General features: G+C 50.6%; 1 protein-coding gene across 3 annotated transcripts in view; it reads left to right on the plus strand.

Annotated features, from left to right (window-relative positions):
- The first annotated feature begins 9,708 nt into the window (after window positions 1-9,708).
- Window positions 9,709-26,632, plus strand: part of Epb41l1 (erythrocyte membrane protein band 4.1 like 1) — a 123,846-nt gene continuing 106,922 nt past the window's right edge. Inside the window, exon 1 of one of the 3 annotated variants that reach the window (XM_075962744.1) lies at window positions 9,709-9,847. The gene's annotated coding sequence lies outside the window, so the exon portion shown is untranslated. Of the gene's footprint in view, window positions 9,953-26,632 lie in introns of all 3 variants that reach the window. The other 2 variants (XM_075962741.1, XM_075962742.1) reach the window with 2 other exon arrangements.

The raw sequence follows: 26,632 nt of genomic DNA on the forward strand, positions 1-26,632 counted from the left end.
ATTTCTGTGTGATTATTTCAGGTGTAAGCTAGCCAGGAGGCCGGAACCAAAAGCAGGCCCACTTGTTCCTGTTACAGTTTGGTGCCCAACATGGGACGAGATGAAACAAAGGGACCCCTCCTCCATGCAACAAAAGGGAAAAGTGTCTTTTTATTTTTTAAAATTTTAAATTGGTGCTAACGATCAAACCCAGGACTTGAGATGCACGAGGCAATCGTTCTACCACTGAACACAGCCCCTAGAAAAGGATATTAGAACCATGGACACTGCTGTCGACCGTAGTGGAGCAGGGGGAGGCTTGTATAGGGATGAGAAAGATAAGGATATGTTTAAGAGTAATAGATTCCGGGGGCTGGGCCAGAATGTTTGCATGAAGCCTTGGGTTTGGTTCCTAGTGCCATACACATGCGCACAAATGCACACACACACACACACACACACACACACACACACACAGGAAGTGGTAGGAATTGAAACGTGGAGCTGCACCACAGACAGCCGCAAGCCCCAAGCTACAGATCTGGGATTTTCTCTTGCATTTGAAAGGTTCCTCGCTGGACCTGTGCTGTGTATGAGCTGTTCAGGATGCCAAGGTATAGAACCGAGAGAAGGTTTGCTGTTTGCTTGTTCATTTGTTGCTGGTAGTGCCGGGAACAGAGCCCAGGGCCTCACACATGCTGGTACATATCCTGAGTCCCAGCTCCAGCCCTGCCCGAGTTTCTAGTCCAGGAGCAGAATAGCCATGTCAGAGAACTTTGTCCGCTCCCACAGAGACTGCCTCATGTCTGTAACTAGTGGGTGGAAGGGCTTATTGGACAGCCATATTTCTGCTTCCATGACTTTCTTGTTCATATTCTTTGTCCATTTGCTTAATATCAATTATGAGGAGTTCTCTGTACATTTTAGATTCTTGTCCTTTGTCAACCAAAAGCACGGCTGATCCAATTTCCCTTCAGTTGGTGGCTCGACTTTCTGTCTCTTGCCCTCTTTTGATACACAGAATTTCCGCCTTTAGTGTAGCTGACTATATAGTTCAAAAGAATTGAATCTGGAATTGCATTAGCATGTGTGAGTGCGCACATGTTCACACGACACGACACACATGTGGAAATCAAGGTTAACTTGCAGGAGCTGCTTCTCCTTCGACCATATGGGGTCCAGAGATTGAACTTAGGTCATAAGGCCCTTGATGAGCTGTCTCACTGCCCCTGCCCCTCCTTTACGGGTCTTTGAAATAAGCCCTCATTCTGGAACTTATGCTGGTCTGGACCTTGCTATATAGCACACACATTGTTGGCACCCAATCTTCCTGTCTGCACCTCTCAAATGCTGGGACATGTGCCCCATCACACTTCATTGGAAATGAGAAACACAGGAACTATCTCTCCTACCCACACACGCCCTGTTAGTCTGTGTCTGTGAAGAATGAAGACGGATATAATTTGTAATTGTTTTGGTGTCTTGTTGAAAATAATGTTTTACTCATCTTGGTGTCCTGAAGATAATGTACTGTTACTCCATTTAAAAGGTGTGTGTATGTCTGTGTCTGTTCATGAATGTCCGCTCGTGAGTGCAGCTGCCTTTAAGGTCCAGAGGTGGGCGCTAGAGACCCCAGCCTCATGCTGGGTATGAGCTGCTTGACAGAGGTATTAGGAGCTGAACTTTGGTGCTCTGTAAGCTCACTACACACTCAACCACCCAGCCATCTCTCCAGCCACAATTTTCCTGATACGTCTAAAAAGTTTAAAGTTTTACTTTCCAAATTTAGGTGTTTAGTACAACCGAGAGTTATGTTCACGCTACAAGGCAGGAAGCCAGTTTTATTTTTTTCCAGATGAATAACCAATTGTTCAAAATTATTTTTAAAATAATCCATCTGTACTAGTTTTCCAGGGCTGACATAACAAATTAGTACCAACTTGGTGACTTAGAACAATTGAAATTTATTTTCCCACAGTCCAGGTGGTCAGCAGTGTCGGTTCTTTGAGGGACTCTGAAGGAGGAAGCACCTCTTGCCTCTCTCCTGGCTTCTGATGGTGGCCACCATCTTGGCGTTCCTTGGCTTGTCTGTAGCTATGTCTCTTGAGTGTAGCCTCCATCTTCCCATTGTCGTCTGAGTGTCTTCATGTGTCCTTGGTTTTGGACTTGGTGTTTTGAGGTCCACTCTAAACCCAGATGTTTTGTTTGTTTCTGTTGTTGTTGTTGTTAGGACAGTGAGAAATCACAGCTCTACTGACCTCCAACAGGCCTCAAACTAGCAGTTCCCCTGCCTCAGCCTGCTGAGTGTTGTGACATGCCCACGCTGCCATGCCCAAATTGGGACAAGCTATTCATGAATTCCTTACCTAATTGCATCTGCAAACCCCTATTTCTGTTTTGTTCTGGGGGCCTCGCTTTGTAGCCCAGGCTGGCCTGGAATTCACTGTGTAGTCCTACCACAGTGCTCTTGCTCGGTCCTCTCAAGTACTGAGATCCCAAGTGTGAATCACTGTGTCCAACTTCAACCCTATTTCCAACAAAGTTAATGGCTTTAATTTTAAATTTGGGGGTGACACTACTCAATACACTGTTGTCACACCTTTACTTGTCTTCTGCAAATACCATTTCTGGTATTCATCAAACTTATGGGGGGCAGAATCACTATTTTATTTTCTTTAATTTGTATGTGTGTTTGTGTGTATGCACATACGTGTGCACAAACACACACATGGAGGTCAGGGGACAATTTTCTCTTCTTTTTCTTTTTGGTTGTTCTCTATAACTTTGGAGCCTGTCCTGGAACTAGCTCTCATAGACCAGGCTGACCTTGAATTTACAGAGATTTGCCTGCTTCTGCCTCCCGAGTGTTGGGATTAAAGGCCTGCACCGCCACTGCCCAGCTTCAGGGGACAATTCTCAAGAGCATCTTCTCCCCTTTCACCTTGTTGAGGCAGGGTCTGCCACTCTGTCCCCTGAGCTAGCTGTGTGCTCCAGCCTAGCAGTCTTCTGGGCTAGCTGGCCCTCAGGCTGCTAGGCGATTCTTCTGCCTCTGCCTCCCGTTTCCCTGCAGGAATGTGAGATCACAGATGATCACCACACGTGTCTTTTTGTATGTTCTGCAGACAGAATTTAGGATTATCAGTCTTGTGCAGCAAGAGCTTTGCCGGCTAAGCCACCTTGCCCCTGCCCTGTTTTGTTTTTTGAAATAGGGTCTGTCTTACTATGGAGCTCAGATTGGCCTCCACCTCCAAATCTGCCTGCATTTGCTTCCTAAGTGTTGGCCTAGCAGCCAGAGTGCTCATTTTATATTAGGAAGCTCTGATGAAACGGTTATACATTTTTCATGTGCTAATCTTATTTGATACTTGCAATAATACTTTGAGGTCGGTCCTTCTAAAACCACCCACATTGTTAGGGGATATACCTGTCAGCATTTGCCAGCTTATGATATATGATAGCAAGCATCCCCAAACCTTCAGTGGCTTAAAGCAGTTTTCTTCTTTGAATCCACATCAGCAGCAGTGGGAGGCAGCTGTAGGTCATCGTTAGCTCTCTGTGTATCTTTTCATTCCTGGATGCAAAATCCAGGCACAGTTCCTATACAAGATGCACGGTTTCTGCTGGCAGAAAGAATTAGGAGTGAGACTTTACACTCAAACACGCATTGGCCTTCAGCTTTCCAGTTCCTATTTCACTGGCCAAAGAAATTCCTGTGGTCATGTGACATGGGCTGGGGAAGTGCACCCCTCCTGAAGGGTGCTCAAGCCCCAGGGCAGCTCCCTGGATCATTTCAGCAATCCTCTCACTGGCAAAGAGGAAGGGCAAATGACGAAGGGCAATACTTGGATCATAGGGGCTGAGGAACCAGGCCAAATAGCTGGGAGGTGGTAGAGTCTGGATTCAAACTCTGTCCTCTAAGGCCATAGTGTGTGTATCGGGTCTCCACTGCCATATATGATGCGAACGTGTGCTGCTCAGCCTCTTTCCTTTTGTGTGTGCTGAACTTTCTGTTCCAGACGCCAGTCCACTCTCAGTTCTTCTGAGAGAATCCTTACACGAGTCCCACAGGCCTTTGTAAATGTATACAGTCAGCCCCTCAGATTGGTGGGGTCTGCACGTGCAGTCAGCCAAGCACAGATTAAAAGTCTCAGGAAAAGGGAGCTGGAGAGATGGCTTAGAGGTGAAGAACACTTGTTGCTCTTGCAGAGGACCCAGGTTTGATCCCCAGCACCCACAGGGTGGCTCACAACTGTATGTAACTCCAGTTCCAGGGCACCTGGACGTTCTCTTCTGACCTGCATGGGCACCAAGCACACACATGGTATACATACATATAAGTAGTCAAAAACACTCGTACACATTAGATAAATCAAAAACAAATTTAAAAATACTTTTTTTTTGTTTGTAGCCCTCGCTGTTCTGGAGCTCCATCTGTACAGGAGGCTACAGCCTTCAGCTCCTGTCTTCTCCTGCCCTATATTCCTCTCTCTGCCCAGCCATATCCCTTCCTATCTCCACCTCTCTAGTGTTGAGATTAAAGGTGTATGACTCCCAAGAACTGGGATTAAAGGTTTGAGCCACCACCACCTGGCTATTTCTCTTTGAGATTTCATCAATCTAGTGTAGCCCAGGGAGGCCTGAACTCACAGAGATCTGTCTGCCTCTGCTGGGATTAAAGGTGTGTGCCACCACTGCCTGGCTTCTATGGCTAACTAGAGGCTGGCTCCACGCTCTGATCCTCAGACAAGCTTTGTTAGAGCACAAACAAAACATCACCATGAAGCATCATAGTATAGCAATTGTCTACATACAACTTACATCGTGTTGAGTATTGTAAATAACCTTGAAGTCGTGTATGGTTTATGCAAATGCTATGTCGTTTTATATAAAGGACTTGAACATCTACCATTTTGGTGCCCACAGTGGGATTTCCTAGACTCAAACCTTAACAGATCCAAAGGATATCAGTCTAAGTTTGTCCTTTCTCTTGTCCTCTCTGAAGGGTGGGAATATGCTCTCCTTTGTCACGGGCGCCCTCGGCCCCTGATGGCTTGCTTACATGGTGCCCCTGGGTGGGTGAGGTGGACCGTTCTCGCGAGGATGACAGAACTGCCCTACTTCCCACCTCTCTAAACTGAGCTTAGCACCTTGTGCTTAGGTGACTCTGACAGGTCAGGACCGCGTGACTCACCTCGTGAGCCTGCCACACTGTCACCAGCGGGCCCTGGGCCAGGCAGGGTGTGTGACTCGGAGAAGGGAAGCGGAAATAACTTTCGCCTTCCAGTGAGCTTTCCCTTCCCCCAGGAAAAAGATAGACAGTCCTTCCCTTAGGTTGGCTGGGCAATTTCCTCCTAGGAGGAAGAGGGGTCCCTGGAAGGGCAGAATAAAGAGCTGAGAGGAGGACGAGCACCCACCATACCACGGAAAGCTTGGCTAAGTGGTCCAAAGGCTGCACTTACCCTCTGAGCATCCCTTTTCCCTGCTGAGAACTGGGGGTCTTGTCTTGTTCTCCTTAGTTTTAAAACACTCAGCAGAGTGTTGGGTCTCTTCAGGAGTGCAGCCTTGAAATCGCAGACTTCAGAGCTGAGAGACCAAGAGGCTGCAGAAGATTTAGAATTTCTGCAAACCACGGCATCCTCTTCTATAAAATGGAGATAATAATTAGAGCTATCTCCCAGGATGAGAAAATTATGTAGGTGCCTAGCATGCACCAAGGACTCAATAATGTTGGTTATTTCCAAACAAGATAATGGTGCTGATTATGTAAGGAACAACCCAAGAAAGGCTCACTGGTGAAAAGAGGTCGGGGAGTAGTTGGGGGTAGACTGTGTGCTCTGACGTGCAACACCTCGGGGTTCAATCCTCCGAAGTGAAGGAAGAACAGAAGACAGAGTCAGCTGGTGGATTCCTTTAGTCAAGAATGGGGTGTGGCTCCCCGGAATGAGGAAGCCGTCCAGGAGGTGACCAGGCACACAGCACAAGATTTGAAGATCTGGTGGGGGAAGGGGGAGGGTTATGTCTGCTGACCCTTTGGAAAGCTCGGCGCCCTTGTTCCTCCTCTCTCCTACTTCTCTGGCGTCCCCAACAAGCTCGGTCACCAAACCCTATTGCGGCTTCTTTGAAATGATAATAACGATACTGAGTTGTTACTTTGACAATTATACAGCTCTTCTTCTATGCTATCCTAGTAACCTTTCGTTCCCTGTCTCCGGTTCAAAGGATCCAGAGGTAGGAGGGGCGAGGGGATCACTCTGCATGCTGTGCTTGGAAAGACTGAAACCTGGGAGAACAGTCATCCACAGGCAAACAATAGGCTAGTGACAAGAGGCAGGATTACAGGAACGCAGGTCCTAACTCCAGCCCAGGTCTCCTTTCAGGTCACACCTGATTTCCTGGGCTACTGCAGTCTCCCACACGGATCCCCCCTAACTCTAGCCTCTTCCTGTGAACTTGTTCTGGTGTGGTAGTGCCCCCATCAGAGGTGAGTTCTATGGTCCTGCTGTGGTCCAGCCAGGGCAGCGCCGACCACCCATGATGGTCTAGCAGGATGGCCCTGATCTGGACTTCCCCTACTATTAGAACTGGCTTGTTTCCACCTATCCTGCCTCTCAGTGAAGATGTGGTCTTTGAGTAGGGTATTGACAGGAAGTTGGTCAAAGTGACCCCTACCAAATTTGGGTTAGCTCTAAATACTAGAGAGGGTTTTTGTTTCTTTGTTGGCCTTCCTCTTCGCCTAGTGCTGGAGAACAGAGCTCAGGGCTTCTCCCAACGCTAGACAGGTGCTCTACCCACTGAACTGCATCCCCAGCTCTACAGAGATCTTTATGGGGAGCAGGACTCGTCCTCCTGGATGTCTATCCACGGGAGCCGAATGTAACTCCTTCAAACTCAGTCAGTCAGGCAATCAGTAGGCAATGCTTCATCTGACCCAGGTCTTGGGTGGACTAAGTGCAGATCCTTCCTTCAGAGGAACCCTGAGGGTTCATGTACACAGATAGTTTGTCTTGCTTAATAGACATAAATGAAGTAATAGGGAACAGATCACATCCCCTTTCTGGGTGTCAGCCTACAGATGGCTGGAGAGAGCCACCACACCCTTTTCCAGGCCACTTACAGTATTATATCACATGATGTTCGGGTCCTCAACATTCTGGTCCCCTCCTTTAGACATTTGTCAGCGTGACAGTGTTTCTTGAGCTAAGTCCTGGGGCCTAGCTAGGATCTCTCTAGGACAACAGGCAAAACTGCTTCGCCGCTGGTTTCAGTTGATAGAATACAGTCACACCTTGTCCTCCCCCACTCCCCATCTGCATCACTGAGCTGAAGGTCAAGTAAAAATCTTCAAAACTGTTCTTAATCTAGATTCTTCTATACTGTGTTTTGTGCACTTGGATCTCATGGAGACACTCTCTAGTTACCAGCCCCTCACATGGCCATTGGGTTCCTTAGCCACCAGCCACATCTCAACTGCTCAGTAGCCACGGGGAGCTAGTGGCTACAGACAGCATGGTCATAGAACGTTTTCTCAGACAACTGTGGTATGAACCTAAGGACAGGACTTTATACTTACTCTGAGTGGCAGCTCATTTTGTTAGTTTAAGCTGTTGAGGCCTTCTGGAATCTTCTACTGGTTTCCACAGTACATTCTGTGTGTGTGTGTGTGTGTGTGTGTGTGTGTGTGTGTGTATCTCTTTCCTGATGGAAGCAGCAAATCTGATTAGCAGTTCCTATCTCCTCAGCTTCACCTAAACCCACCGATAAAAGCCCTCTCCCAGAGCAGAGAGCATAGGAACCACACCCGTGCCGTCAAATAGTCCTATAATAAATTAGGTCTCTGACTCAGGGTCTGAGCTGGGTACCAGGCAACTGCAGGGAGACAGGAAACACGATAAGCAGAGTCCTGTGATGGTGGACGCTGCCTGGGTAGTTCAGTTACCTTCACCTCACAATCCGTAATCCGGGCTGGCCTGATAGTTAAGTCTGGGAGTTCAAAGTCAGCTTCCAGGGTCCAGATCCTGGCTCTGCCGCTTTTCAGCTATGTAGTGATTTTGCGGTAATTTCTACTCTCTGGTGTAACTCTAGAGATCAAATGAGTTATTGCTTTGTTTTATTTTGTTTTGTTTTTTAGAGACAGGGTTTCTCTGTGTAGCCCTGGCTATCCCGGAACTCACTTTGTAGACCACGCTGGCCTTGAGTTTACAGAGATCCGCCTGCCTCTGCTGATCCTGAGTGCTGGGATTAAAGGCATGTGCCACCATTGCCTGACTAGGTTGACTCTTAAAACAAGGCCTGGAACATAAGTGTTTCGAATAAGCGAGTTGTTAGTCCCTGTGATAAACTTAATTTGCATCCTGGACTTTTTGAGGCTTGCTATGGAGGAAAACTGGGCAAGCTCTGCTCAGTCCTGTGTTGGGTACTTTGGTTTCCTTAGTTTATCAATGTCCTTGGAGGTCCACGCTGTGTCTCCCCCTCTGGACTTATCCAGTCAGCTGTTGGCTTCCAGTCTGCTCTTAGAAGCCTGTACTGATGGGGGAGGGGAGTTGGGTGGGAGTACAGCAAAGAACCAGAATTACTGGCCTTGGCTTTGACTCTGTGCTACCTGGGGCAGACCTAGGTGGATCACAGTTGCCTCTTGAGATACGGTTGGGGCCAAGTGAGGCAAGGCGGTGAAGGTGTTTGCATTTAGGAGTCTTTGCTCGTGTTGTCTCCTGCGTCCTGACTTACAGTAAAACGCTGTAAGGTCTCACATTTATTTCTTTCTCGTTTCTTCCCTTCACAATCTAATAAAGGAGGCTCAGGGTTCCTGGCTTTACTGAGGTCTGGCCCTTGCGGTGAGAATCCAAGTGCAAGAATTCCCTCGGTTTCTTGCCTATGTCCAGGGGCACTGGTAGATGCCCTACCTTCTCGGGTGCTAGTCTCCGGTCACTGTTCTGGTTAGTTGCCCTTTTCTATGTTTGGCTTTAAGTGTGTTCGCAGCAGGACTTTTGGCAGGAGTCCGCTAAGGGCCAGGGAGGATATAATCCTAATTTAGGGAAGCGCTTTACTTTGGACATGCTTGGATCTGTGGGTCCTAGGGTCCCAGGGTCCCAGGACCAGGGACTCGGCCCTTTCTGAGCTCCCAGAGAGTGCAAAGGGACTGCCACCTGAGACTGGCTGGAAAGAGCTGCACGGCCCTTAGCAGCTTCGGCCGCTGAACAATAGGAGGGAGGCTGGGGGTTGGTGGGCGTCGGCCAGGTCCTCGCCAGAGGGAAAGGAGACCGGGTGGAGCTGCTGGGCCACCAGGTTAGCTCAGGCCACCGGCCTGAAAGCTGAGCGGGCTTGGTGCCGGCGGCGATTCTGGAGGAGGTGGGGTAGGGGCAAGCCTACCGGGCTGGGACCTGGAAGGAGAGAAGGCTCGGTGTGGTGTCTCCTCCTCCCGGTCCCGCTGCTCGCCCGGGCCTCTGAGCTCAACAGAGGCTCAGGTGGGCGCCTGGCCCACGTGGGGAAGCAAGCGTCGTGGGCTCGTGAGGCGCACCCCCCCCTCCAAGCGCCCCTCCCTGGGACCGTACGCGTCTGCTCCTGGGTAGCTGGGCTCTCCGGGCCAGTGGGTTGCGCTCACGGTTCGCACGCCCTTCGGCCGCTGCCCGGCCGGGATCGCGTCCGCCTTCTCCCAGGGAGCTGCCGGGGCGGGGCAGAGGGGGAGAGGGGGTGTGCGGATCGGGCGTGGAGGGGGCTGAGCGCTGTGGGAGGGAGCGAAGGAGAGAGCGAACGAGCGGGGCATTTCTGCGGAGCTTCTGAGCGCCTCGGAGCCCGCCAGGGCGGCCACTGAACGCAAGGATCGAGAGACAGACAGACAGACGGCTCCCGGAAGCCACGCCGCCACCGCCAGGTTAGCAGGGCGCGGAGACCGCGCAGGCTGTCGCTGCGTCCCGAGCCTCGAGTACTGGAGGACGTGCGTGGCCAGAGCCGCGAGCTTTGATTCGTGTTTTTGCGGGTACGTGTGTCGGGGTCCCGGTCTCGGGGTGTGCGTTGAGTGTGAACACGCGTGTATCTGTGGATCGGTACAAGTGGTTGTTTGGCGTGTACGCGCGTGTGTAAGGGTGTGCACCTTGGGGCTGGGTGGTGTGCTAATCTGGGTGAGGGTCTATGTGTCTGCTTGTGCTTATCCGTGTATGTGCCCGGAGAGGGTGTGTCCCAATGTGTAGCAGTGTGTACATCTGGATGAGGGTGTGTGTCTGTACCAATGGCTTCGCTTGTGGCTGAAGCCTATGGCGTGTGTGTGTGTGTGTGTGTGTGTGTGTGTGTGTGTATTTCTCTGTGTGCGCGCCAGTGTGACTCCCCGTGTTTGTGTGTGTGTGTGCTCGCGTGTGAGGGCGGGTGTGCACCCGCGTAGCCCCTGTGTGCGTGTGCTCGGCTTTGTCTCCGCACTGCCGGGAGGAAGGGGGTGGGGGCGGCGGCCGAGGCGCTGGCGTCGCCCGGAGCCCCGCACTAGCCGGGGAAGTGGGTGTCAACCGCGATGGGGGCATCCTAGCTGAGTGGAGACTCCCTGCTGGCAGGTGGGCAGCCACGCCCGGGGTACTGGAGAGAGCCCTACTGACAGCAGAGCCTGGTTCTCGGTTGAGCTGGAGCGGAGGGCGTGGCCTGCCTGACTCCCGGGTGTGTGCTTGTGAGGGGTGGGGTGGGTGATTGGGTGTGAAGGAGTGGGTGTGTACTAGCGTGGGTGTGGGGTGCTGATAGCAACAGCGACCTCTCGGCTAGTGACCCAAAGGGCTCTGAGATCCGTTTCCTTGTGACAAGGACCATCACCTAGGACCAGAGGCAGCCCAGCTTGGTCAGCTATACTTACACCCTCACCCTCTTAATGGGCAGAGCAGTAGCCTAGGTACCCTAAAAGGACTAGTAAGACTGTTCACTGTCTTAAAGGGCCAGCGCCCCATTCCAAGGAATCCCCTCTCAGGAGGCCTCTGTACTTAGAGAGATGTGTCTGTACCTTTCCCCCCATGTACTGGGCACTGCATGCATGTCCAGTCTGTGTGCCTTCTCCCTGTGATAAGATAATTCTGCATTTATATGTGCATCTGTTTTGATCAGTTCTGGTATATTTGTTTTTATGTGTGTGGCTGTTTGTGTATTGGTGAGCTTGCATGTGGGGCTGTAGGAGAAGTGCCATTTTGCTGCTAACTGGAATAGAACCACCACCCCCATATTTGAAAAACAAGATGAAAAGGAAGTTTGGGGATTTGGGCACTGGCTTCACCGGTTTCAGCAACTGGTACTGAAATGTATGTAGGTAGGTTGGGTTTGACAAGGATCTAGAGAAGCAGTCTTCCGGAGGGAAGGAAAGAGAAGGGCCTGCAAGCTTGCTCCAACCTTCTCCTGGCTCTTCTCGGTAACTTCCCTCCTCCTTGCTGCTTGGCGTGTGTACAAGGATAAGTGTGCAGAATTTGGAGTGGAAAGGGGGGAGCTGGGAGTGTAAAAGGAAAACAAGAGGATGGTGATGGGGGTGGGGGACAAAGGCAGATTTCTGCAACTCTTACACTGTTTTCCTGCCAAAGGCAGCAGAGGCAGGGAAAGTTGGGGTTCATATCTCTTTCCAGGAATACACATCTCAGGAGACGTGCTGGGGCTGCCGTTCACAAACACTGCAGTGTGGTTCAGAGTCCACTTTTGACAACAGTCAAACGCTTTTTGTGTTGATTTGTATTACGCTTCTTTTCTCTTAAAGACTCAACTTCCTGAGCCTCAGTTTCTCTGGCTAGATGGCTGGAGGAGGGCTCAGGGTTGGGGGTTGAGGCTGGACTTTTCTCAGAGTGCTAGGCTGGTCTCATTGCTACTAGGATTTAGGAATTCACTGTTCTTAAAAAAATTGTTACATTTTATATATATGGAGGGGGCAAAGGTCAGAGGATAACTTGCAAGATTCAGTTCTCTCCTTTTACTATGTGGGCCTCGGGGATTGAACTCAGGTCGTCAGGCTTGGTAGGAAATGCCTTTACCCACTGAGACGTCTTGCCCGCCAGGAATTCACCCTTCTTGCCCCCAGAGAGCCTGGCTGTTTTCCCTATTCACTATCTGCCACTCTCCTCGTGAGAGCCTATTGCACCAGACCCCGGCGTGGTCAGCTTACCACCTGCAGCAGGGTTACCAGCTTCTTAGAAATGCAAATTTGGAGCCTCGTGGTAGACCTGTACAACACGAAAATCCGGGGACGGGGCCTAGCAATCTGTGTTTTAACAAATGCAAATTCTTCTGACATGTTCTGCAGCTCAAGAAAGGAACCAGGAACTTCTAGGTTGAAACAAGGGCAAAGCACCTCCTTTCTTCATTCCTCAGGCACGTACCTGACGTAGCCCCAAAGCCTACCTTAGTAGACTAGGGGTTCTGACTTCAAGTCCTGGGTCTTCCTTGGGATCTTAGACAATGACGCCTTTGCTGCCCAAAGCAAGATCTCACCCTGCAGCTTCCCCATCCTGCTCATTTCCCCAAACCTTACAATGACTTACAAAAAGGCAGGTAAAATCCAGTCCTTGCCCACTTGACTCTGGCTGGCATTTTGTGCATGCAGGTCCCTCTGACTAGCACAGGGGTCCTCTGTCTTTTTGGGGGAAGGGGTGGGGCTTTGCCAGCTTCCTAGGTTAGGCGCGTATTTCCCTTCCTCCATTCTTAGAGCCCCTGTCTCTCCTAGGGCTTGAACTTGTTAGTTGTTTGTCTCCCTCTACTAGACTGTAAGTGCCATCTGGGCAGGGACTTGCTTGTTAATCTTCCTAGTGTCCCACATAGTGTCTGGCTTTTGATTTGTGTTTAATAAGTCTGTCAAATGAACTAATGTCTAAAATAGGAGGTGATATTAAATAATGACCTTTCTTAAGCTTCTCCTTAAGCTTGGGTATTGTACTATCTGAGCAGGATACGGATTGTTCTCAGACAGGTTCGTCTTTTTCCTTCTGCGTCTCCTGGCTCTCACTGTATGCCCCAAGCTGTGCTGGCTCTGCCTGGGGAAGGCAAGGGGAAGCTCTTGGGAGACACAGCCTAGCTTGTGTTCTGTGTCCTCCTGGAGTAGGATCCTATGATACTGTGCAGAGGAAGAGCAATGAATGAGGTATCTAAAGGTGCAGGGTGTGACAGGACACATCACTGTCTCTCCTTTGCCCTAGTCTTCTGCCATCTAGTGAAGGTGTGGGGATGAATGGTTTTAGGGTAGCAATCCTTCCTGACCAAGTGAGGGTTTGGCCCAAGATGCCCTAGGGGATGTTGAAAAGCGTGATTAGTGTGAACCCTGTGCATTCCATATTTTCTTCCTATTGAGTTGAGAATTGTCATCTTCTCACTTAAAGGAAATGCTGCGTGGCTTCTCTGGTACCACTGTCACTTTCTTATGCATTGGGGCCACTGTTGTGTGAAATAAGGATTGAATGCACGAGATGGGATCCCAGTGCAACAGTTGGCCTGATACCTGAGATGGCTGGTGTGTGTGTGTGTGTGTGTGTGTGTGTGACTAACTGGTAGGGAACAGACAGACATATGGGACGAGGAGTGATTCATGTCATAAGGGAAAAAATGGCTTTATTGTGCCACTCAGAGCGGTCTACAACTTAAAATGTATGGGCTGTGGTATCTGGAATTTTGCATTTAATATTTCCAAACCGTAGTTGATAACTGAATGAGCTAAGGAGGGGCTGACACGGTCACGGACACTGGCGCCGGAGTCCTCCAGGCTTTGCCTTATACTCTTCACCTGCAAAACGAACCAATAGAAGTCTCTGTTTCACGGGGTTGCTTTGAGAATGAGAGGAGAAAACACACATGGAACGCTCAGCACAATGTGGGCACACATTTGGTAAATGTTAGCTGTTATTACTGTTATGGCTACCGCAGTTTGGGTCAAACCTGCTTGAATGCCTAAGTGTGGGGCCCTGGGCCTATAGAAAGAAAACCGAATACAGCCGGCAGATACCAAAGCTGCCATAGCACAAGGACAGCGTGCAAGGTGGGGAGGTGGCTGCCTAGGGAGGAAAAGGCTTTATGGGAGAGATCGTGTTTGTTGGGCCGGTGTGTGCAAAGGCAGTGTGGCTTTTTATCCCAGAAAGTTTCACGTGGTAGGGACAGTGAGTGACTGCAGAATCGGAGTGGCAGAATGGCTTCAGATCTGTGGAAGAGCGTGGCCTCGTCTTGCTGGGGTGGGGATTGGGAAAGAGACCAGGAAGGATTTGCATTTCAAAAGCAGCTCTCCAGGTGGTGGGAGATGCTGACTTTGGATAGAGGAGGAGGATTGTTGATCAGGATTGGGTCAGGGTCCAGCCTGATAAACTCAAGGGGAGCCAGCTGTGTGTGCGTGTGTGTGTGTGTGTGTGTGTGTGTGTGTGTGTGTGTGTGTGTGTGTGTGTGACTTCTCTTGGACTTCGCGATTGTCTTAACTAGAGTGTGGGCTCCTGGAATCCAGACCTGTAGACTCTGCTACATGTGTTACCTTCCTGAGGCCCCAGGCCAGGGAGCTCACAGCCACAGATCTATATTCTTTCGGTCCTGGAGGTGGGAAGCCCACCGTCCAGTCATCCAGGTGGTACCTTCCACTTCTGGAAGTCTCCCTGTTCTGCACTGGCTTCTGGAGAAGGCCAGCTGTGGTGCCTTGGATGTGCTGCCCGGTCGTCTCTGGTCTCTGTCACCACCGACTTTCTCCCTGTCTGCAGCTCCTTTCCTAATCCCCTGCATTCTCATTTTAATTTAACTAATCTATCTGCAAAGACCCTATTTCCAAATAAGGTCATATTCTGAGGTTCTGCTTTGACAAGATGGGAAAGGGTGGGTGTCACTATTCAATCTACAGTAGACAGAAGACAGGAAAGAGCATAGGCCTTAGAGTCCTCAAGCTCAGATCCAAATTTAGGCTCTGAACAGAGTGGCCATGAGCCATAGGTAGGGTGGGTCAGTTACGTTTTTCTTGGTCTTAGTTTTTTCACCTATGAAATGAGGACATCAGTTCCTACAGTATGTTATAGAGGCAAGAGTGACCAGGATGAAAATATGAGTACATTAATTGGGGTGCTGCACAGTAGGCACCCAGTTATTATTTCCTCTGGGGCTCCCCCTTTTTCTGCCCTGAGTAGCTGAGAAAATATTTAACCTTGCTACATTTCAGATGTGAAAAATTATCTTCTAGAGTCTAGAATTGGTCTAGAATTGTCTAGACCAAGCTTGCCAGATTCCAAATCCCAGGAGATAATGAGAAAGCTCTTTGTGAATTGCTTAAGGGTTTGTTGTTGTGATTTTTAATCATAACCTTCATCATCATAATAACCCTTGGCCATTGCCACATCCATTGCTCCTCCACAGAGCCCAGCCCAGCCCACTCTTCTCCCAGGAGGGCCTCTTCTCCCTTACATAGAGGCTTTGCCTGTGAAGTGTTACCAGGCTCAAAGTTGGGGAAGCCCCGGACATGATTCTTGTTGTTTCCTCCTTGACCTGGGGCTTGACTAGGCTAAGAGAGAAGTGACTCCCCAAAGCGTCAGTGGCAATTGGGATACCTTCTCTGTGGTTCCTGTTTTTCCCAGCTGCAGTTTCCATCTCAGAAGCAGTTTAGGGCATGTAGATGCCTAGAGGGGGACCTAGACAGAGGTCAGGGTTCAGCTGGGATGGTCAGCATCAAGGAAGGGGGCTCAGGAACTGGAGAGACAAATCAGCTGGTGAGAGTGCTTGCTGGACTTGCCGAGGACCCAGTTTCCGTTCCCAGCACCCAGTAGGTGGCTCCTAGCTGTAACTCTATTCCCCAGAGATTCAGCACCCTCTTCTGGCTTTATTGGCCACCAGGCACACACATGGTAGGTGCACATACAGGGAGGCATATACTCATACAGACAAATCTCTAAAAAGAAAGGAAAGAGGTCGTCCTTGGGGCCAAAGTGAGCCAGCAGAACCTATGTGGCTGACCTGGCAGGTTGTTTTATTACCAGCCTGGCAGTGGCTGCCACTCTGTGCGCTCCAGTGGGCGGAGAGAAGGCTTCTGCAGCAGTGTGGAGAGCCAATGATACCCCATTGGCAGGCCTGTGCTTCCCTGCAGACTGGGTCCTTGTGATCCTTGCCTTGGGAAGGCCCAGGAAAGGGGTGAGGGGAGAGGATTTATCCTCTCTTGGCAGCTTCTGAGAAATCACCTTCCTTTTCCACCTCACTCTTCTCCTCTCCTCCTTCCTCCTCTTGTTCCCTCTCACTCTCTCCACCTTGCCGCTCTGCCTTCCTTGAGATTGTAGGTCTAAAGATAAAGTCAGAGTCCGCAGAGCCACTTCAGCTGACTGATTTGGGGCTAGGGAGGATTAGAAAGCTTGGGGCTGTCAGAGACTTGGAAATCGCGGCTGTCAGTTACCAGCTTCTGCTTCCCATCAGGTGCGGTGCTGAGCTTCCTGGGGCTTCTGACTCTTAATCCTTGCCACCACTACCCAGGGACACAGACTACAATCCCTGCCATGTTAGAGGAGGCTAAATAACATGCCCAGGGCATACCTGGTGCTCAGCCAGCCAAAGGCCCATCTGGGATTCAAATCGTAATCTGGCCAAAGCCCACAGGTATTTTTGAGTCTTTCTTGGGGCTAGTGAGACCATTTAGGGGTCCATAGAGGTATATACAGCTGATCACATTCTATGAACAAATTCTTCATTCTAAGCACAGAGACTTCAAGAGAGGACTTCTGCCTTGAAGCCTGTGCTCTACCACAGTGTTGGGGACTACAGGACCCAGAACTAGCCACGACTATGTCCACTGTGTTCTGAGAAGCTGCCCATCTCTGGGAGAGATATGGCATCAGAGGAAGGACAAGACAGATTTGAAGGTTCTTTTGATTTTATCTATTACTTATGTATTTATTTTTGAGACAGGGTCTCACTATGTGGCCTTGTTTGTCCTGGAACTTGTTATATAAGTTGGCATCAGACTCACAGAGATCCTCCTGCCTCTGCCTCCTGAGTGCTGGCATTAAAGGCCTGGGCCACCACACCTGGTTTCCTTTGCTTTTTTCCTAGTTGTTTCCCCACTAACCACCTTAGTTTCCCATAGATGATGTTGAGTCTTCTGGTTAAAGCAACTTGTTGTCCGCAAGCCATAGTTAGTCGTCTGCTCAGAAGGGGCTTGGGGGCTTAAGGTTCCCCTGGCTGGCTTAATGATGGCCGGAACTCTGGAGGAAGTGGGCAGGGAAGCAGAGGTCAGAGCCAGGAACCCCAGAGTCCCCTGTAGTAGAAGAGGGAAGGCAGCATGCTGGAGCAGAGCAGTCTGGGCTGCCTCTTATTCCAAGTACAGCCAGGAGTCCAGACTCCCACACAGGCCGGCTCTGCACCTCACAGTGTCACCGTAGGTACTGGGCAGCTATGGTCTTACGCTGGGTACCCACTCCCAAGCTTGCCCATTGACTATCAGCTGCTTGCCTGAGCTTGACCAAGGAGTTATACAGCTTCTAGCCACAGAGGCCTCTCCACAGGCAAGGAAGCAGAAACTGAGTATGTATAATCAATCATTCAAGGGAGAGTCTCATGCCCCTAAGTCCTAGGGTCCCCAAATATCAGGATTTTTAGACATTGTTCTTGCTAGAACAACTCAGGAGGGCTGGTTTAGCCACCTTCCATGATTCACATCAGAGAGATCTGTAAACTTCTGGAGCGGCAGGCATATTTTTTGCACTGTCCCAGGGAGGGCAGATTGGATGACGAGACAATTTACCTGCATTTTCTAAGTCTTTGTGTCCCCACAAAAGTTTAGGACAGCCTCTTCAGTTTGTTTGCTTGTTTGTTTTGTTTCTGAGACAGGGTTTCTCTGTGTGTCTCTGGCTGTCTTGGAACTCACTCTGTAGACCAGGCTAGCCTCAGACTCAGAGATCCGCCTGCCTCTGCCTCCCATTAAAGACATGTACCGCTATGCCCAGCGCCTCTTCAGCATGTTTATTATTGTTGTTTGATTTTAAGACAGAGTCTCACTCTTAGCCAAGGCTGACCTGGAACTTGTGTCTGTCCCCTGCCTCAGCCTCCCATATGGAGGGGCTCAGGAGGAGGGGGAGCAGCAAGCTTCTTTTTGCCAAGAATAATAATTTGCAGGACTGATGGCTCTTGATGCCACTGAGAGCACAGGGTGGGGGTGGGGAATTGGGAAGTGGGACTGGGAGGGGAGCTCTAGTGGGAGGTAATGGGAAGCCAGTGAGGGTTGCTTAGAAGTGGCCCCAGGTGTCCAGCTCTTTTCTATGTGGGCTGGCGCTAAGGATGCCATGAAGTGGTCTTCAGTTCTGGCCTTTGCAGAGCTGTCTCTGTACCTGGCCAGGGTCAGGATGTGAACCCCAGTCTGTCTGAGTGCAAAGTGAATAGGGACCCCAGAAATGTCAAGATCTTTAAAGATCAGAAATATCTGCCTGACTCCCCCACCCCCTCCATAGGATAACAGGCGTGAACCGCTATGCTCAGCTTCAGGACTTTTAAGGTCTAGAGAAGGGCCAACAGGAAGCTGTCAGTGGGGCCATGTGGAGCGAGTGTTCCTAGCTAGGATCTTGGGTACACTGCTGACTAGTTTTGCTGTGAAGGTGCCAAGTGACTGTGGATCAGTCCCTTGCTTATTCTGAATCTCAGTTTTCCCATATAAAGTGGGGGTTCAGCAAGATAATATCAAGGTTTCATGGGCCTTGATCTGGGGTTCTGGAAGGCATGTCTCCTGCTGCCCAGTCGGTCTCCTTTCATGCCTCTGTATCACCTCCTCTGGTGACCTGTCCTCAGCATCCATCTCCTGAGATTCTGGACAGAGCCTGGATTCAGGTTCCTCCTGTCCCCTCCCACGTGTCAAACCACATGCCCGGGCCCGCAGGTCCCAGCTCGCTCTCTTCAACCATGCCCAGTCGCTAGAAGTGCGGCAGATGCCTGCGAGTCTGGGGAAGTTCAAGGTGGTTTCTCTGCAGGTCTGTCTGGATACTGGTGCCAAGCAGAGCGCAGGAAGAACTCCTGTCCAGAGACTCACGGGCCATGACCCATGCTCGCCTAGATCAGTCTTTGCCCGTGTTCCTCTGTTTCCCCCGCCAAGAAGGGCAGCTTTGCCTTTCCAAATCCCTGTCAGACTCCTGCACACCTTTTTCAAGTTTCTGCTCACGTGCCAGCCTCTAGCCCACAAAGCCTCACGAGCCCTCCTCCACCTCACAGTGAGATTCTCCTTACCTCCTCTACATTCCCACAGTGCCTTATCTATTTCCTTCCGGGGACAAGTTCTGCTGCACCTTAGCTTTATCTGAGAGTGTCTGATCTCTTTTCTACTGAGGTCTCGTTCTCTGCTCCCCAGCCTCCTGCACAGAGCAGGTACTTACTCCAGTCCTGAAAGTTTTATTGGCCGAGAGCTGCCTCCAGCTTCGAGCTAGGCTGGTTTCTCTGGAACCCCTGTGGCCCACATCAATCACTGGAGGCCACAACTTCTCACGTAGCTCCTCCTTTATTTGTGGGTTGGAGAAAGGCCAAGCAGGGCAGTAGCTAAGAACTTAAATTCCACTCCCGATGCTTCCATTTGCTGGCTGTGACTTCCTCTCAGCAAGCCCTGATTTTTCTCACGTTAAAACAAAGGGATAAGGCTGGGCGTGGTAGTGCACACCTGTAATTCTAGCACTAGGCAGACCGAGGCAGGAGGATTGTGAGTTTGAAGCCAACATGGGCTGTATAGAAGTGCTGTCTCAGTCCCTGCTTCCCCCCAACAAAACAAAACAAAATCATCAAGCCAAATCAAAGAGGTCGGGATGGCAAATACATTGGGGTGTGGAGAGCTGACTGTAGTCCTGTGTTGGGGTGTGGAGAGCTAACTGGAGCCCCATGTTGGGGTGTGGAGAGCTAACTGGAGCCCCGTGTAAAGTGCCCGGAGAGCATGGCAGAGCCCAAGTGGCCAATACACAGGTATAATCCGTTATTTTTAAATTAATGATGGTTGCTTCAGCAAATAAAGGACTTTCTCATGGTCAGAGTGAAGTCTTTCAACAGTTCTGAGGTTTTCAGGGTCTTAGGTCACTGGGGGCCGGTGAGACTCTCACGTAAGGAGTTAGCTTCCAGCCGAGGGGTGTCTGAGTGAACAAAGCGGTGGGCTGTGAGGAACAGAGGTGCCGCTAGGCTGGAAGGGCATGAGCTAGGAGAGTGATAGGAGTCTGGAGACAGCTGCTTCCTGTGCAGCATGGGGGTGGGGGAGGGGTGTGTTTATATGCAGGAAAGGGCAGAGTGGAAACACAGCCCCAGAGTCTCCCTGTGGAGGGGCTCAGGAGGAGGGGGAGCAGCAAGCTTCTTTTTGCCAAGAATAATAATTTGCAGGACTGATGGCTCTTGATGCCACTGAGAGCACAGGGTGGGGATGGGAGCTTGGGAAGTGGGACTGGGAGGGGAGCTCTAGTGGGAGGTAATGGGAAGCCAGTGAGAGTTACTTAGAAGTGGCCCTAGGTGTCCAGCTCTTCTCTATGTGGGCTGGCGCTAAGGATGCCACGAAGTGGTCTTCAGTTCTGGGCCTTTGCAGGGCTGTCTCTGTACCTGGCCAGGGTCAGGATGTGAACCCTGGTCTGTCTGAGTGTAAAGTGAACATTGACCCCAGAAATGTCAAGATCTCTAAAGATCAGAAAACTGGCAGAGGAAAAGATCTGCCCATCCCTACCCCCTTTCCTGCCCCCCTTAGACAGAGGGAACAGAGGCTCACTACCTAAGAGCCTTGTGGGAATTCGCTTCTGAGCCTGTGGTGGGCTGTGGATCTAGGTCTGTGTTAGGGTTTGGGAGAAGGGTGAGGTGGGTGCCCGGGAATCCAAGGGTCGGAGATGCTAATCCCGTGTCAGGTTGGCAGCCATCTGTTGCCAGGGGTGTGGGATCCAGGTGAGTGGGATGTGCGCGGGCTGGAGCGTTCACTGTTCCAGGTCTTCCTTCTGGAAAAGGAGAATGGGCTGGGTAGGTGGGAGCTGGAGGCCTGTTGAGATGTGGGGGAAGCCAGAGGGTGGCCCGAGATGAATGAGGAGGCTGTTGCCAAGCAGCCAGAGACTGGGGAAAACTGCAGAACCGCTCTCACTGTGGGGCTGGCCCTGACCAGCCTGTACCGTGGTGGGGTCTCGCCTGTGCCACTCAGAAATTAAAGCTCCCAAGGTCGTGGTAGGACGATTAGATCAGGAGTGGCTTTCAGGGCTGGAGACTTCCAAACCGTGTTCCTGGCGTGCCCTTCCTGGCTGTTGTCCTAGCTTTTGTGCTGTCAAAAGGGTCTAGCAGTCCCAGGCTAAGACAGTCCTTCCCTATCCCTTCTGGGAGTCTGACCACCTACCCAGGCCTGTTTTATTCCAGTTTACCTCAACTCTTTATTTGCTTGTTAAAAATATTATTGACTAGCCACCTACTATGCATCAGCATTGCCTCTGATTTGGAGGAGGGAACTTATGCCCGCCCCACTTTGCCTCTTCTTAGCCTCCAGTCTTTTAAGTCCCCTTGCCTTCAGGTAGGACTTTTTGCTGGATTTATCTTCAGGTGAACTGAAAGCCAATCAGAGTTAATTGTTAAACCTAATGGCTGCTGAGTTTCACCCTGCTGGGCTGGCTGGAGGGGGCTGTGCTGGCTTGTCCCCCCCCCCAGGGGTGGAACCACCCAGGTTTTTCTGGTCTATACCTGCTACCTCTTCCTTACTATGAGGTGGGGGGGCTCTCCTTCCTAGGGGGGCAGCCTACCACTTGGACCCTCTCCCCTGCCTCCACAGAGGTGAGCCTGGGACGTTTCCGTATGAGTCCTGGCCCTGGTCCAAGGCCCTCTGCTTGAGTGCTCTTGGGAAGGCTGGGGAATTCCAGGGTGCTAGCCCAGGGGACCCAGAATGCAGACAGTCAGTATACTGCACCAGCCTTGCCTGCTGTGGTCTTTGATGAGGAGAGACAAGGAAGAAGTGACAGTGGCCCAAACCCTCCGTACTATGAGTCCATAGGAACTCCACTGACAGCTGCAGTGCCCTGCTCACCACCGCCTGCCCCCAGCCTTTCACTGGGTTTCTTGTTCATGCCCTTCCTCCCTCTATACTTTAGGCACAGGTCCTTTAGCATAGGGCAAAGGCTTATTTCTTCTGTAGAAGCCGAGCCTGAGGCAGGCCCTGTCAATGCTGGTGACCTTCGGCAAACGGACACCTCTCTGAGCTACGTTGTCATCCTCTGAACTCTGGTCCCTCCATCACCAACACTGTGGCTGTAACAGGCAGCAGAGGTGGATATTAACATTGGCCTCAGCAGGGGGTGTAAAATGAGTAGCTACGGCTCTTTTCTGACTTGGCTGTTCCTCTGAAGCTTAGCTCTGGGCCGGACCCAAGGAGGTCACCACCTACACCCCAAGGACCCGCTGTGGAGTGCTCGCTCCAGCAGAGTGGCTGCTGAGCCTTCCAAAGAACTGACTCTAAATTCTGTTGATAATTTCATTTTAATCAATTAGACATTTAAAGCAATATTCCATTTAGTTGTAGACAAACTTCTATGAGTATTTGGGAAATAAGATTTGTAATTGCGTTGTTTTTTTTTTTTAATTTTAAAAGCTAAATATTGGGGGCTGGTGAGATGGTTCAGAGGTTAAAAGCACTGACTGCTGGTTGCTCTTCCAGAGGTCCTGAGTTCAATTCCCAGCAACCACATGGAGGCTGACAACCATGAGATCTGGTGCATACATGCAGACAGATCATTGTATACTCCTGTGGGAGAATGCTCTTGAACCCTGTAAAGATCTGTCACTTGTATTGATTTAATAAAATGATGATTGGCCAGGAAAGGGTTTATTTGGCTTACACTTCCACATCACTGTTCATCATGGGATGAATTCAAAACAGGAACTCAAACAGGGCAAGAACCTAGAGACAGGAACTGATGTGGAGGCCATGGATGGGTGCTGTTTACTGTCTGGCTCCTCATGGCTTGCTCAGCCTGATATGTTACAGAATCTAGGACCACCAGCCTGAGGATGACATCATCCACAACGGGCTGGGCCCTGCCCCATCAATCACTAATGCCCCTCCCCCATCAATCACTAATCAAGAAAATGTTCTACAGGCTTGCTACCGCATGATCTTATAGAGACACTTTATTATTTGTTTATTTATCTGTTTATTTATCTGATTTTTGGCTTTTCGAGACAGATTTTCTCCGTGTTAACAGCAACCTTGGCTGTCCTAGAACTTGCTTTGTAGACCAGGCTGTCCTGGAACTCTGATCACACAGAGATCCGCCTACTGGGGTTAAAGGCAGGCGTCACCAAGCCCTATTGTGGACGCACTTTCTTATTTGAGGTTCTTTCCTTTCAGATAACTCCAGCTTGTGTTAAGTCGACATAAAACTGCCCGGCACTGTTGCTCCTCCTGCCTCAGGCTCCTCAGTTAGCTACGATGGCAGGCCCCTGTCACTGAGCCAGCCTTAGGCCAGGTCATCCTTCTACTGGACAGTGTGGTTATAGCCAGTGTTGAAGTGGACATATTTGAACAACACTACAAGGCTCTGGAAAGACTAGCTGTCTGAGGGACTCTGGGGAGACAGCAGGCCTGATATTCCTTATCTCACCCCCAAACCCAGAGGAATGCTTCTTGGTGAGACGTCACCCTGGATCATCCCATAGCCTCCAGGCCACCAGTGCTGCTCATTTTGGCCCTGCCACTTGCTCTGCGTGATATTGGGCCCCTTACATCTGTCAGTGAGACTGATGGCACTGGCGAAGTCATTCCAGGAAGCGGCTAGCATGCCTGATTCAGACTGGCAGTGACTGCTCTTTCCTCTTTGGATGCTGCTACCACTGCTGCATCCACTGCGTGGGTTTGATTGTACCACATGTTTGGGTGAGAAGTGGACCAGAGGGATGCATGGGAGCTGGGATGGGGAACTGGGGATGCTTTGTGTGGTACCTTCATCAGTTGCTTCCTTTCGGGGACCTCTTTGGATCTCCTTTTATGCCAGGGATCAGGTAAAGATTAGTGCCCTTTTGCAGATGAGGAAAATAGAGGCCTTTCCAAGGAAAAATTTGTAGCTATATAAACAGTGTACAAGTACAGGACTTTCCAATCCTCTGTTGGTGATGTTGGGGCCAGTGTTAGCAAGGCCTCTTTTCTGTAGGTTGCTATAGGAGACAGGGGCAGCTGAGGAATGGTATTGTTCATCTCCTATAGCAGGACAGGGTTATCTCAGTTTGCTTGCCATTGCTCTGATAGAAACCATGACCAAAGCAACTTGGAGAGGAAAGGGTTTATTTGGCTCACACATCCCAGATTACAGTTCATCCCTGAGTGAAGTCAGGGCAGGAGCTGAAGCAGAAACCATGGCGGAACACTGGCTCCTTCTGCCTGCTTTCCTATACAACCCAGGACCACCGGCCCAGGGGTGGCACTGCCTACAGTGTGTTAGGTCTTCCTAATCACTAATCAACCCCCCCCCCAGATTGCCTACAGGAAAATATGATAGAGACAATTCCTTAATTGAATTCCCTCTTCCCAGATGGCCCTAGCTTGTATCAAGTTATCAAAAAGCCAATTAGCAGAGTGTCTGTTTGTGTTTGGTGTGTGTGTGTGCATATGCATGTGTTTGCCTGTATTTGGAGGCCAGCAGATAGGCTGTGTTGGTATTCTGCAGGTCCCACCCTCTCGCTCAGCCCCATCCCGCACCCCTAGCCAGGGTCTCATTATATAGCTTTGGCTATCTTGGCTCGCTATATAGAATGGGCTGTTATTGAACTTCCGGTGATCTTCCTGCCTCTGCCTCCTGAACGTTGTGATTACAAGCTCGTATCACCCCTCCTGGCCCTGAGAGAGTCCTGACAGTGTTCACTGTAGCTGTGTTGTTCTGGAACTGGAGATACAAAGGAGGAAGGGTGCAGGGAAGAGAGGGTGGAGGTGAGGGAAGGCAGGCTGAAATCACACAGAAAGATGGTGGCCAGTTGGTGAGTCTGTTTGTTTAGATCCAGCCCTCTGCTCAGCCCTGGCAGGACTGTGGCCTCCTCTCCTGTCCGGTCCCCAGAGAGAGCTTCTGAGAAAGAGGCTTTTGTCCACCAGCTCCTTCTCTTTTTTTCTTAAGTGGGTTGCACATGCGAGTGCCTTGGGGTGCATGCGCGTGTGGGTGCTGTGGGGCGCATGGCATGCAGCACACACACACACACTGCCACTGCTACCTGATGTCATCACTACCCATTCCACGTCCTAAAACCAGAGCTTTTCTGTAGCAATCTCCTTTCTGGATAGACCACAGGCTTTCTCGCCAAGGAGGCCCTAGTCAAACTCCTCTCCCGCGGTGAGTTTCCCTCTGATCTTAGGCAGGTCATTTGGAATTGTTTCAGCCTCACTTTCCTTATCCAAAAAGAAACAATAAAGACAATGTACTGGCAGCCAGGCGGTGATGGCGCACACCTTTGATCCCAGCACTCGGGAGGCAGAGATAGGAAGATCTTTGTGAGTTCGAGACCATCCTGGCCTGCAGAGTGAGTTCCAGGACAGCCAGGGCTACACAGAGAAACCCTGTCTTGAAAAACCAAATAGTACACAGACAACCTAGTAGTTAAGATCCTGGGTCCAAGGCCCATGTTGTAGGGTACACCTTTAGGCTTGATACTGGGGAGGAAGAGGCAGTCTGTGAGTTCAAGGCCAGCCTGGTCTGTACAGTGAGTGCCAGCCTAGCCAGGGCAAATTGAGAGATAACTAACTCAAAGAAGAAGTAGGAGAAGAAGAAGCAGCAGCAGCAGCACCATTCCCACCCCCTCCCATCCCTACCCTCCCACCATCACCCCCACCCCCTTCCCCCACACCATCTATGTCCTGTGGTGATATTTTGCGCTCTAACAAATAAAGCTTGCCTGAGGATCAGAGTGTTGAGTCAGCCACTAGTTAGCCACAGAGGCCAGGCAGTGATGGCTCACACTTTTAATCCCAGTACTTGGGAGTAACAAGCTTTTAATTCCAGTCAGACTGGGAGGTGGAGACAAGAAGGGATACGGCTGGGCAGAGAGAGGAATACAAGGTGGGAGGAGGCAGGACCTCAAGGCGTTCAGTCTGAGGATGTGTAGATACGGTGGCTTTGGGGGTGGGGTGGGCGATTGTCCCAGCTCTGCCCCTCACTACTATGGTCTTCAGTGTGTCAGCTCACTCCCTGGAGCGCAGGATGTTCATGTTATACAGAGTCCCGTTAGAGAGGCTGGACCTCTCCATAGGATCGTCCTAATCCTGTTGGTTCTAGACGCTGATGCAACCGCTCACACCTCTATATTAGGAGGGAAGTGACTTGCCCAGGCCACAGAACAAGCCAGGCCTGTGTGACTCCAGAGCCCAAGTTCACAAACCATTGTCTGTTTTCTTCCTGGTCATCTGATCGTCATGTCCCTTATGAGACAGAATCATGGAGGTTGGTGCTCCTGAGTGCATGAGGACTCCGGTCTCTCCTCCCGACTACACTGCCCATTGTGGACCAGGCCATGCCTGCGATCAAACTCAAAGAGGAAGCAAAGGGGCTTAAAACCTCCATGAACAGAGTGCCAGTGTTAGAAAGGCTCCGAGAGATGCCTAAGCCCAGCCACACTGTGTCACAAATGGGGAGACGGAGGCAGAACAGTCAGGTGGAAACAGAGATGGGGGTGCTTTTCCCTGGGTGCTGGAAACCTCTGGGCTGCTGTGGAAGAAAGCCCTAAGGAGAGGGCCTCCTGTCTGTCCCCAGGGCACTTTGTTTTCTCTCTGGCT

This window comes from Microtus pennsylvanicus, chromosome 2, assembly GCF_037038515.1.
Source record: "Microtus pennsylvanicus isolate mMicPen1 chromosome 2, mMicPen1.hap1, whole genome shotgun sequence".
Classification (NCBI taxonomy): Eukaryota; Metazoa; Chordata; class Mammalia; order Rodentia; family Cricetidae; genus Microtus; species Microtus pennsylvanicus.